This window comes from Leptonotus elevatus, chromosome 6 (assembly GCF_054856555.1).
Source record: "Leptonotus elevatus isolate MCC_2025b chromosome 6, RoL_Lele_1.0, whole genome shotgun sequence".
NCBI lineage: Eukaryota > Metazoa > Chordata > Actinopteri > Syngnathiformes > Syngnathidae > Leptonotus > Leptonotus elevatus.
In genome coordinates, this window is record NC_141244.1 from 5,677,875 (window position 1) to 5,692,201 (window position 14,327).

Here is a 14,327-nt window from a genome sequence, read left to right on the forward strand (position 1 = left end):
TCTATTATACTCCTGCTTAAAACAATCCATAGCAATCTAAATCCTTATCAATATCAATTTACTCATATCAATAAAGATCAGACTCCCTCTGGATCAGTCCTCACACTGGCATCTGTCTGACATTGCAGGTCCAGACGACTCCCACACATCACCACACACACACACACACACACTAGCACGCACACACTTGACTTTGGCGTCAATAAGGCTGACTGTCTTTGTGAGTGTATCGACAGTTATCAAAAAACGCCCTTGATGTAATTTCATGCCTGTCGACACACACGGACCATATGCTAAGGATTATGGGATGCCTGTGTACCACATAAGGGTAAGAAACTGCAGAGCCACATGCCACCAGGGCCTTGGTCACTTTATAGGAACATTTAATGGCCTTAAGTGTTAGTGGCACAGTGGCCAAATACAACCAAGTGTCCACTGGGGGCTGCCGCTGTTGTCAGCTATAGACCCGAGCAGGGATCTCCCACCCCTCCCATGTGTGACACTCACCGCATTGTCACAGCATATGCTGATCCTCAATGACCGAGGCTTTAATGTTGCACTCCGATACTACATTCTCACAAATGCACAGTGGAACAGAGCGGAGCTTTTTATCACTCTTTGCTTCTTTTAAAGTGTCAGTGCAGCAAGAAATGCAACTCTACAAATCTGACAATGCTGAGTGCGCAGTTATGTACAGTATTGTAGACATAAATGTTAACCCATCGCTATTAACATATGTAATAATTAGGGGTGTCAGGCGATATTTTTTTAAAAATCGTAATTAATCACATGACTTCAATAGTTATAACTCACGATGAATTATAACATTTTATATCTGTTCTAAATGTACATTAAACAATTTCATACTCTTGTTAACATAAAGGTGGGGGAAAATGAAATATGGCTGCATCTTTTGCCATTGATACAATAATTTCATAACTCATAAAATTTAGTTAAAATTAAAAAGATGTACTGTACTGTTTAAAAAAAGGAGTGTGATATGAATTTGTGTTGATCATTTTTTGCCACTAGATGGCATAATTACATTTTTAAGACGTTGGTGACAGGTATTTATCTTTTCTAATTTTTAACATAAAGCAGCTTATGAAATTCTGCACATTTTTTAAATTGTAAAGTACAACTTGAGCCCAGCCTCCACAAATATATGCATTATTATTCAATTTATTACTACTCAATTTTGATGTGGACGTTTCTGGTGTGTTGCGACTGGAATTCCACCACTACATGCTTTCCAAGTAAGGGGCGGTCATTAATCACGCGTTCCCAAAAATGAGTGGTGTTAAAGGAACTTTAGATGAACTCAAAATTTGTGCACTAATTTTCAGTTTATGATTTCTGGTAAAGAGAAGTGTATCTGTATACAACTCAGCACAAAGTTAATATAAAAGCTTCCAAATACACAAGATATTGTTTTGCTTGTTTGAGGTGGTCACAACAACCTACAGGATTATTTCAGAGTAAAATAAATAAATAAGTAAATAAATTGAAACAGTTGTTAGTTCTTGTGGAAAACTTGACTTTCTGGAAATATGTTGCACTAAATCCCAAAAGCTTTGAGGCACAACTGATGTTTATTTCCCTTTTAAAACCAGTTTAAATTCAACAAATGGTGCATGGAGGAATTTGAGCATACCCACAGGCTGTATCGCGAGCAAAAGACAGACTTTGCTCGACTTGTGTGTATTTTACAAGACAAACAAACGACTTGTACAACACTTGATTTTTGTATCCTTGCATCCCTTTCTTACCTTCTTGAATGCAATCAGTGCTCCTGCGTCCTTGTCTCTCTTTTGGCTTTGTTTTTCTGCTGCAGGCAGTATAGCTGAAACGCCTCTGCTGTTTTGTAAGCATGTGCACATCCTGATCTCTCATAATATTAGTTAAAATCAATGTGCTGCTTTTTTTTTAATTATTGCTCATGGTACAAAGCGGGGAAGGCTCATTTAAGGGGGGATCGATATGGGAGAGCGATTGGTAGATGGAGAAGCTGTACATCAGGCTCCTTGATGTGAAAATCATTGGGGCCTGTGCAGACTGTGGCTCGCGCTGATCATCCTGGTTAGCCCCCCAACTGGCTGCAGGGCCTGGGTAATGGGTGAACCCTCCGTGAACCAGCATCCTTAGCCTCCACAACACCCCTCAGAGCAGCCTCGAGACACTGCACAGGGCGACCATAACGCATCATAAACTCGATAGCAAATAGAATCAAAAAAAGTGAAGTAACAAAAGTGCTTTTCTTACTCACCTTTCTTCATCTCTTCATTGATTATTTGTGCCTGGGATTATTCTCTTTTTATTTGCACTTGTTTTCTCACTTGCGCTACTCCTTTCCCCCCTCCCTTGATACACCAGCGCATTGTTCCTCCAAGTGCACTTCTATTATCTCTCTTATCTGTCCCTTGACCACAGCGACGACTGACTGGAGGCTTGCGTTACGCTGCTCTATGGCTTTTAAAGAGGTTAATAACTTGGGCCTGTGGGCATTATTTCAACATGACCACAGAAATGTAACATTCCCGTTTCTTTTGCTTTAGATCCACCTTTCACCTCCGAGTCGTCTGTCCCTTCCGCACTCCCCCGCCACCGCCCTGTCCTCGTGGCAAACACAAGTTTGCATCATCTCACTTTCTCCTCTGTCTTCAGCTTCCGTGAGAAAGAGGCCAGCACCGTTCTCCTTCATCATGCAGTTTGCCCCCTCTGCTGCTAAACTGATACAAATGACGCTAATCTGGGAAAGTGTGAACGGCAGCGTTTCACAGACTTTTGCTCTTATTTGTCACTATTTCAGCCAACCTATGTAGCCCTGTTGTACAGACGTTGTAAGTGTGCAGTATAATTGCTTTTTATCACACTGTATTTATCATAAATCCGTCTGCCTGCCTGGCTTTCTGTCTGTTTGTCCGTCCGTCCGTCCGTCCGTCCGTCCGTCTGTCTGTCTATCTATCTATCTATCTATCTATCTATCTATCTATCTATCTATCTATCTATCTATCTATCTATCTATCTATCTATCTATCTATCTATCTATCTATCTATCTATCTATCTATCTATCTATCTGTCTGTCTGTCTGTCTGTCTATTAGGGCTGGGTTAAAAAAAATTGAATAATCAATATCAAATCGATTTTAATTGTTAAACCTGAGATCTATTAATAAAACCATGAATCGATTATTTCAATATCTCTTGAAATTTTATGTTCACATGAATTTGAAGTATTTTCTTACATGTATGAAACACCTGACTTGCACTTTCAGACAATTCTTTTTAATTTATATTTACAATTATTGAATTAGAATTATGAAATAATTTTCATCTCATCCTTGCTGATGTCAATATTTGCGTAACACTGAAGTAATCGTTACACATTACTTTCATCAATTAACTAAATGATTTAACCAGTTACTGCCTCTCCAAAATTTTCTTTGGAATTTAATGTTTGTGGCGTTTTTATCATATCCTTTATATTTAAGAAGAATTGATGTTCCATGAGTAATCGATATTGGACTGAATTGAAGTAAATCAAATCGGGGGGAAATCGAAATCGAATCGAACTGAACTCTTGTGAATAGAATCGATTGAGGTAACTAGAATCGATACCCAGCCCTACTATCTACCTATCTGTCCGTCCATCTGTCCGACCGTTCACCCCGCCCATAAACCTTGGTAAATGTTATAACAAAAATTGCTTTAAATAAATGTATTACACCACCACCCAATAAAGTTTTTAAGCAACAGTATCCTTAAATTAACATTATACACTGGTAGAATGTCTCAAAAATATTACACATAGTAAATGCTAAAATATACTTATTATCCATGAATGATCAACTATATGTTTTACAATAAAACCGAAATAAATAAATAAAATAAAGGGTATTATCATTTCTTGATTAATAAATGTGCTTATGTGGCAGAATGTTATGTTTGATTACTTTCTGACTCAGAGTAGCCCAACGAGCCGGCTCACATCACACTAAATCATGAAACTTGTAGAACGTTCAGATCTTACTTAAAATAAAAGAGCCTGTATTATAGTTTCTCTCGGTGGCTTTGGTACATTTCTCAGTCTCTTGCATTCAATCTTCCATATAAAGGAAGGTGTAACTTGAGACTGAATTTGTCATCAAAACGTAAGCAGCAGTTTACATCAGAACACAGACTGAATTGTAAAACACAATTTATAATTATTACCGTTATTAGCGACAACATGACTATGCAATTTGACTGTCTTATGATACAAAGACTCGTACTGATGGCAGTGACATGCTCAGTGATGCAAATATTTTCTTTATTTTAGAGAGATGTACGAAGGATTTTGAGAAAGAAAATGGCTTTTGCAGGAGAACCATGATGTTTTGCTATTTGTACGAATTGTTAAGAGAAATGCACTAACTTTTTCCAATTATAAATCTGATAAGAAAAATGTACCAAAGCGACAGAGAAAAACTGTAATGTTCTTTGTTTTGAGTCTAAATGGACTCTTCTCATTTTCATTTTCATAATTAGGGGTGTCAAAATTAGTGTGTTAATTTTAAGTTAAATTAAAGTTCCTTACTTGGAAAGTCTGTACTGGGCGAATTCCAGTCGGAACGCAACAGACACGCCTACTTCAAAATTTAGTAGTAATAAATTTAATAATAATGCATATATTTGTGTAGACTGGGGTCAAGTTGTATTTTATAATTTAAAAAATGCGCAACATTTCACAAGTTACTTCATGTTAAAGATTAGATAGCTCTTAATATGAAAAGAAAAATGCACTGAATTATCACCGTTTTACAAATGCAATTATGTCATCTAGTGGCAGAAAAATGACCTCAACACAAATCAATATCACACTCATTTTTTACAGCGGTACATCTTTTTAATTTAAATTTATGAATTATTATGAAATTACTGTATCAATGACTAAAAGATGCAGCCATATTTATATTTTTTGTCCACTTTTATGTAAACAAGAGTATGAAAACATATTGAAATTGAAATTTAGAACGGATATATAATTTGTGATTAATTGTTGGTTAACTATTGAAGTCATGCGATTAATTACAATTAGAAATTTAATCGCCTGACACCCCTAATAATAATACATAAAACAGAAAAATAAATTTCTCTTTCATTTTTGAACAAAATATAAGTCCAGTACTGTATGTGCATTTTTGCTTGTATCCTGTCCAATCATTTTGCCCCAATGGCTTCATTTTGACAAGATACCAGTATGTAATATGTCCAATTAGGATTTAATAATGTTTAGATGGAGTGACCCTTCCATCTCTATTGCATTCTAAAGCACTAACGTAATGCTTGTTTTTCATTTAGCTGATGATGGTTATATATCATCTGCATTGTTCTTATGCTTACATACACATAAAGCACTGACACTTATTCACTCACACTGACGGGAGATACTTAGAGGAACATATCAATCATCTGTCCATAAGAGAGGTTCATTTACTAATTAAAATCTTGAAAACAGACCGCAATTGACAAAGCACTAAATTCTTAATCACAAGTTTTGACCAGGGACTGACGATACAATCTATGGTGAGACATTAATCAGAGCAATGCAAATAGCTTTTATGAACCAGCGTTTTTGTCTAATCACCATGGTCATTTATTTATCCTCCAGTTTGCTTCTCTGAGCAAAACATTTAATCATTTAGATTGTGTCGTGAAGCATCTGCATCCTTTTCCTCCGTGATGATGCTGTATATTACATATATGCTTACAGTAAGTTCCCCGGCTTGTCAGTGCGGATGCCTGTCAAATTAGAGTGGTCCATGTGCTTTATTCTAATGAAAGAGGCGGAGAGTGCAACACTTTTTCATTCAGTGAAAATCTTCTCTTCAGCCAGATTTAAGATGAAATGATGCATTCGGTTATTTACGGTGCAAATGTCAAGGGCATCTAAATATGGATGATCTCTTTCTATCCGCACTGTACTAAGATCACTTGCGCATAAATGTCATCCTCCAGTCAACAATAACGTAGAAGAACTTTCAGAAACGCAAGAGAATATATCCTCAATTTAATTCATGTATACCTAGTCCTACCGGATAGGTGCAGTTTGAAGCAAGAATGCCGAGTTACACACAGAACTTTGTATTCGCAACATACAGCCTGTTATATTGTGAAGTTGAATTTTATATATAAAGTTATGCATTGTCGTTCCTAGTTTTGTGTTTGATAAAAAAAATTGTTTTTGTTACTTATATACTTCATTGAACTAGTGTGTCCTTAACCTAAAAACGATCTAATAAGAAATTATACAAAAAGTTTAGCATGAAAATGTATCACATGACAACGTGACTGCCTTCCAGCTATTTCCAGAAAAGGAAAAGTAGGAACGTCACAAGGCAAACCATAAAATTTAACAACATGTCAAAGATATATTGCAATAAATAATAGAGCCTAGTGAAAATAACAGAATCCCATTTGAGTAAGAATATGAGAAAGTCTAGTTATTTTTATTTATAGTAGCACTCTGACTCAGAACTTGCTTTAAAACAAATGCGGGTTCAGCTGTGGTGGGTTGAATTTTCATGTATTGTTATTACGGTGAGTCATAAAGACAAAAAAAGAGGGACTGCTTTTTTTCCTTTTTTTTTTAAAGAGCTCAGTATTGTTCATTCGGTAATGTCATCATCATTGCTCTTTTTCTTTTTTCTTTTTTTGTATGTGGGTGAGTATGTGTATGTGCGTGTGTGCATGTGTGTGTGTGCGTGCGTGCGTGCGAGTGTGTGTGTATTCGTTAGTTCACCAAAAACCTATTAAAAAAATCCCATACCGTTCACCTAAACCGAACACCGCCGTCAGGAGACCCGAGGAAGGACCAAAGAAAACAAAGGAAAGTGAAATCCAGCACCGACCTGAGGGACTGCTGCTTAACTGAGGACTGTCTTTACTCCAATGAGCAATAGCCGACGCGTGCCACTATGGTGTGTACGTGCAATAAGGATCTACTCTCCCACTCCAAAATCAAAACATCAGGAAACGCACAAGATCAGACTACATCTCCACAAGCTTCGGGAAACATGACGGGCATAACATTTTCAATTCATTAGGGCGGTAGGTGTGCTTGACACTTTCTCAGCCGACTTTGAGCAAGAGGCAGAGTACACCTTGAATTAGTCGCCAGCCAATCTTAGGGTACAAATTCACCCATTCACACCTAAAGACAATTTAGAACCTTCAGTTTACCTACCCTGCATGTTTTTGTAATGTGAGAGAAAACTAGTGTACCTGGGGAAAACCCACACAGACACGGGAACAACATGAAACCACACAGGAAGGCCAAAGCCCTGATTTGAATCTACTCGAGAACGTATTTCCTAAAGAACCGCTAGTCTCTTTGTAATAGGGTTGATCTCAAATGACGTCACGTTTTCCATATTAATATGCATGAGTCAGACAAAATAACAGCGTATCATTTTGGAAGACAACGACGTCCCAGGCGGGAAATTTCAACGTGGTTCAATCGACAAACACACTTTGGAAGAGCTTAAACGGTTGTTGACATGCAGAGACCTCAAAATGGGCGGAAAGAAAGCAGTTTTCGTAGAAAGGTAAGATTTACTGTATGATCGTTTCTGCCACTCCATTGCGGTCTAGATGACTGCTATTATCGTGTTGGTCGGTATTTTTCACAAAAACGAAACACATTAAAGTCCTAATTTTCATTTGAATATTTTAAGCCTACCTTTGGGCTGTTACTTCTGTTTAGTTACTTTTGTTAAAGTACTTTTGTGAAGTGCTGTTCAGCATTCCCACAATTAGTCATAACCCCCAAGAAATTGTTTGCTTCTTTTTTGCATGACATTCTTTTAAATTCAAATGAGATATGACTCCCATATTTGTCGGCTATATTGTCTTTGCACAAAACACTACGAAAATGGAGATCTGTGGCTGCTTTCATCCAGACTGAGACAGGTTTGTCTTTGATGGGAAAATGTAAATGTGTCATTTATACCTGTCTTGTCTTTTATCATGATAAAGCAGTCCATACTCTGGGAAAAAGGGAAAAGAGAAATGCAAGCAGGAGCTTCATTCATCGCCTGTCCTGTTTCATTCACACGCTTGTGAGTCTCCATCATGCTCCTCTCAGTAGCCGTCAAGAGGCCGGCTTGCATTGAAACAAATTTCTCATATTCTGCTTTTTGATTTCATTCTTCCCCCTTGTCGTCTCCCCTATTAGCTTATTCATTCTTCACATGTGACTGCTGGCCTGTTAAGGTCATATTAAACCAAAGCAATCCACTTTAAATGGTTATCTACGACGTGCATTAAAAAGCTCTTTGCTGCCCTTTAAATATTGTGATTGGGTTATAGGGTGGGGGGAGGGAAGGGGTCGCTGTTTCGGAGCGCTGATCGCTCTCCCAGGAGCCTGCTTCAGAATATAAATTGAGTAATATTATAAAGGCGGGCACTCCAGAAGGACTGGGTAATGAATAGGATTCATGATCTGAGCAGGAATAGGAGGTCATGCAACCAAGTGAAATACACTAATAACTCCAATCCAAACCCACTCAGATGATGATACATTAACTGAGAGACCCTTGTGTGTGTTCCTGTTTTTTTTCCTTCCTCTTTTGTCACACTCTCGAAGCACTACATCTATTACAAAGTCATTAAAATGATCTGGGTTGCACTGCTATTGGTTATCAAGTTCTTATTTTGACTTTGAGGTCACTTACAAACAGTAGGAGGTCAGTTCAAATCACAGTAAATCTTATAATCTTCTGGCAAGTAATGAATACATCAAAAACAAGATTTGTATTATATGACGCATGCAATATCAAATGTATCAAGAATTGTACCAAGCAGATCAGAAAACAGATTACTCCCACTGGAGGCCTAAATACAAGATTTTAGATGTAATCCCCTGTGATTATGATTTATTGTTCTCTGCAAGGAATTACATTTATCATCTTACATAGTAAGATGTGTTTCTCTGAGGTGGCCCGTGCAGTTTTGCGTGTCATCCCTTCACATCAAGACGGATCTGGCTGAATTAATTGATCGATTGATGGACTACACCAGAAACTGAAGCAGGACTCTTTGCATGTTATTTGACTGTGCCAAACTGGTATGAACTCCTTTGTCATAATACAGTGGTTCTCAAATGAGGGTATGTGTACCCCTGGGGGTCGGTGAAGGCATTCCAGGGGATACGCAAGATTTAAAAATTAAAATGATACATTATAATTATGTAAATATTCAGGAAAATTTAAGTTAATAAAATACCATTTGTCTTCAGTGGGCTCAATATATATATTCAGTCTCCTCAAACCAGAATGGTTCGACCCAAACTGTCATATGCCATCTACCTGTCAATCTCTAACTCTGCACCTAGCGTGACACTGCAGACAAAAAAAGTCATTTGCGTAAAGTCGGGCACATTGAAACCAAAATGACACTTCAGTTAGATACATCTTTAAAAAAAACAAAAAACAATCATAGTAGTTGGTGCTCTATAACAACTAAATAAAAGATAAGAATTAAACGATAGCAGCATCTATGAGACTGTTTAGCACAAAATAGTTTCATGCTTGATAGAGTGCATACCTTTCCAAACATCCCTGACTAAATTGTCACCTGGTGAAAACAAAGAGATTCAGGGATGTAAAAAGTATATTTAGAAACTTGGGGCTGAGGAAATTAATGGCAACCTGTCCAAACAAAATTTCTGCAAAATCATACTTTCTTTTAATTTAATTTTTAACAAAGTATACTCTCTCTGTCAGTGGCGTTGGATGTCGTGTGGGAGTGGTGGAATGAGCCTGGCCTCTTGCAATCAGACGCAGGGAAAATGGTTAATTCCACTTGTGATGACACCGGCACAGCAAGCACAACAGTTTTCAAGTGCTGACACTGACCAGAAATGACTCAACGAATGGATAGAGAATAGAGAACGTGTGTATGTGTGTGTGTCGAGGGGGCGGACGAAAAAGGATGAAGGAGTCAAGAAAAGGAGACAGTGTAAAAGTATGAGGGCGAGAAAACGGGGGACTAAGAGAGACACAGCTGCTTCTCCACAATCGCTTTTCAGCATCTACAGTCCCGAACCAAAATACCATTAATACATGTGTCAGAGGAGTGAGCAGAATCAGCCACAGTGTGATGGCATTGAGTGGCTTGAGAAGAAAATGCCCGGGTTCCTTCAGAGACGTGACACATCCAACGCTACCATTGATTCTTCTGGCTCTTTTGTGGAGCTGCCTCCTTGTCCATCCTCCTCCTTTTATTTTGGGCGAAGATTAAATTGCACACAAGCTCTATATATCGGGCCCTCTCCTTGTCGTAGGTCGACGACCTCCGTGTGGCTTACATAATAGATACATCCTCTGTTTGTCTTGTGTTGAAACAGTCCAGTAACCTCCTATTGTCACACCGTCTAAAGCAATTAAGGAAAATGGTGGCTCATTCTTCAGTGTGTACTTGTAATATTTATTAAATGATCTTTGTGAAAACCACTGTATCTAAAAGGATCACTATTGCACAACTGCGTGTATAATGCACATTTGGTGTAATATTCGCACCACAGTGTGATGCTCTAAGTCAGAGGAGGTTTCAAGTATTTTACTTATTCCTGTATACATTATCTGATTGTTACTACAATTATATTATCTTCACCCATTAAACACACACACACACACACACACACACGCATGCACGCGCGCGCGCACGCACGCACGCACGCACGCACGCACGCACGCACAGTAATAATAATAATAATAATAATAATTATATTTCCAATGTCCAAGTATAGGCAGATCACGTTATTTACCTTATTTACGTGCAGTTCCGAGAAGATGACGAATCAGGTCCCAACTTGATTACTCGATGATGATGATACCTCAAATTACTCAGATTCACACTAAAAACATTCTACTATTCTTTTGTGGCGGGAAGAATTATGGGCTTTTCATTCTCATTCTGGCCCTAGGAGGTATGGCTAAAGCAAATACAGGGGATCCTGAATTCACAACAACCAATTTTTCCCCTATGACACATCAGTATGAATTGTATAAATGAGTATAAATTGGCACACACCTGAGCCTTGATCACTGAGCTATTCTAACACAGTATTAAATTCATAATAGAATAAATATTTGGATTTAAAACACTTGTATCTCATGAATATAAAATATTGCAATGACAAACAGTACATAAAAAAGAATGATTTCTTACCATTACACATGGAAGGGAGTCAAGTGTTGCATGGTGATGCATTCTTATGCCACTTGACATTCTAGTTTTCTGTGCGCCATTTGAATTTATGCCGAAAATGACATTAATTTAACTCAACTTAATTTATTTTTATTTTTATTAAAGTAAGTTTATTTTTATTTAAGTGCATTTAAATTAGGTGGGTACATCGCTGCATACAAAGTGCTGTACATGGAATAAAAATCAGTCATGCAGCAAAGACAGGTAAAACAAAATAACACAACATAAATTAATAAATATCATCTGTAAGTAAGTAAATATGTAAATACAGTTAATAAATTAATAAGGTAAGGGAATAAGTAAATAAAATAAGTATAAATAAATTAATAACTCAAAATACAGCAGACACCATAAAACACTGAATCAATGATGATAATACAATTATAAAATGATACCAACATTTAAATAATATAACAAACTAATGCATTAAAAAATACAAATAAATAAACACACACATACATAAAAAATAATCTATGTAGGCCTACTGTATGTATACTATCCTGTATGGGGCCCTTTAAAAAAAATATAAATAAAAATACATCTGATGCTGAACTATCAGCATTTGACAACAATGTTGTCATGATCTGTGTTTTGTTTGTTTTAGTTTTGTAGTATTTTACTTTTCATGTTTTTCTTGTGTCGCCCTTTGTCAATGTCTCATCAACTTTTATCATGTCCACCTGTGCTTGTCATCCTGGTTGTCATCCAATCAGCTCCCTCAGCCGTGTGTGTCTTGCCCAGGTGTCTCTTGTTGTCTTGGTAGTGTAGTTCCCTGCTTTCTTTCAGCCCTTGTTGGTTCGTTGTCGATCTTCATGTTGTCTTGTTTTCTGTGTGTTTGTTTGCTTCCTCAGTTCTACTCAAGTTTTGGTCATACTAGTGTTTGGGTTATTTACTTTCTCCCTGTTTTTTTGGTATTTTGTTAGTTAAGTATTTGCTCTTGTTATTTTGATGATAAAATGTTTTTTTGAATTCCAGCCTGCTTTGCTTCCTTGCTTCCCTGCGCTGGGGTCCACAACAGCCAAACCTGACAAAAGACAGTTTTGTGCTACATAATCAGACCAAGTAAGAGTAGAGTACAACTTAAATTATACTTAAACAGTATATTTTGCAGTTTTAATGGTCTTAATTCAATCATTAATTAGTTAATTAATTAATTAGAATTTAATTGAAAATTGGAAATATGTGTACACTATCTCTTTTAAACATTTCACACAATTTTAATTTAAAAAATCCACTGTAAGTTTCAATAATATGCAAAATATATATATATGTTCCATCACATTAATGTACTTTTTTTCTTTTTTTTATATAATGGTGGCTGTAGTAATTGCTAGTTATATTACATGGGTCGTGCCGCACCTGACAGGAAACTGACATGTTTTGCCGCCATGCTAGGGAATACCCTAAGGCAGTGTTTCTCACCCCTGGTCCTCGTGGCACACTATCCAGCCCGTTTTCCATGTTTCCCTATTCTAACGCAGGTGATTCCAATGACAGCTCATCAGAAAGCTCTGGAGAAGCCTGATAATGATCCTCACCTGTGTTAGAATAGGGAGACATGGAAAACAGGCTGGATAGTGTGCCCCGAGGACCAGGGTTGAGAAACACTGCCCTAATGAGACGAACTTAGCCAACGTAGTAATTGGTGGTAGGCTTGTGAATTGTGGTCTCTCTGAGGCACCGTAGTATGTGTGCTTCAAAATTCATTGACTTCCCACTACAGGTCTACACGCTGTACCTTTAAACGAAAGACACATGCTATATTTTGCTAATAAAAGAACAATTAGCTGCAAACCAATTTAGTTAAAGCTGTGGAATGATACATCCATTTTCTATACCGGTTGGCGGTTGCTCTAATTGGAGTCTTGGGCGAGCTCAAGCCTATCCCAGCTGACTTTGAGCAAGAGGAGGGTTATACGCCCTGAAATTGTAATCAATTGTATAATACGATATCAAGCAACACCCCAAAATAAAGGTTTACTTTTCTCATAAAATCCAATTAATTAAATGACAAGTTACTAATTATGGGCCTGCTAAGCGGAGCAAGCAGGCACATATTACTATCCTAAAAGGGTTTCTTTTTTTTCTTTTTTATTATTCCACGGATTTTTCCGCAAAAATGCGGCCCGAACCGTAGATTGCACCGGGACAAATGAGGTATCAAACGATGCGGCTCGATCTGACTCGCTGCGCTATTATTTTTATAAGAATTCCCAGTTACCATGGCGACGCTATTCCCAAAAAACTCCAATAAAAGTCCCATAGGAATGAATGGGAAACCGAAAATGATCACATCAAATCAAGCACCTTTTTCCAAGACACGCTGCGCGCGCATACGTTAACCGACCGATGTAAAAATTAGCTCATTTTGTTGGAATTTTTGTCATCTTTAGCTCAGTGTCAAAAAAAAAATTAAGGAATGAAAGCTCTCCCCCCTGTGCGGGTTCAAAGACAGTGAGCAAAGGGGTGAAAGTCGCCTTTCTTGCATCAGCTAGACCGTGACTAATTAAGGACAGAGTGATGGGAACCAAAAAATATATTTCCAAAAGTTTCACTTCAACTCGTCACCATGGACACAATCTTTGCTCACTAGACATCAAATTCGCACATTTTGTAGCCACAAGCCTCTGCTTTCTGAAAAACTAAGTTTTATTTGGCTAAGGTGTCATTTAGTACCTTTATTTTCACTTTAAGCGAGGAGAAGTCGCACTATTTCGATAGTTATTTTCGCCGTTTTCCCCTCTTCATTTTCGATCAAACATAAGTTTTCAACCTGCTCTCATTTGGTCATTTTTCATCCGATTAAAAAACTGAGAACATGCTCGCGTTCCCCAAACCCTTGACGTTCTAACGAGCCATTTCTGGAATTTGCATCTTCAACCGTTAAGTCGTGAGAGGCTTTTGTTTGAGGTGAGCGTAATCCTATACAAATCAATGGAATGTTGGTGCGTGACATCTCCTAACAACTTAAAATCAAATGTGTGTGCGTGAATGTGCATGTTTTGTAAAGGGGCAGTAAGATACTGTTGATTATGGTAGATTCCACATTTCTTGACCGATTTCAATGGTTTAAATTT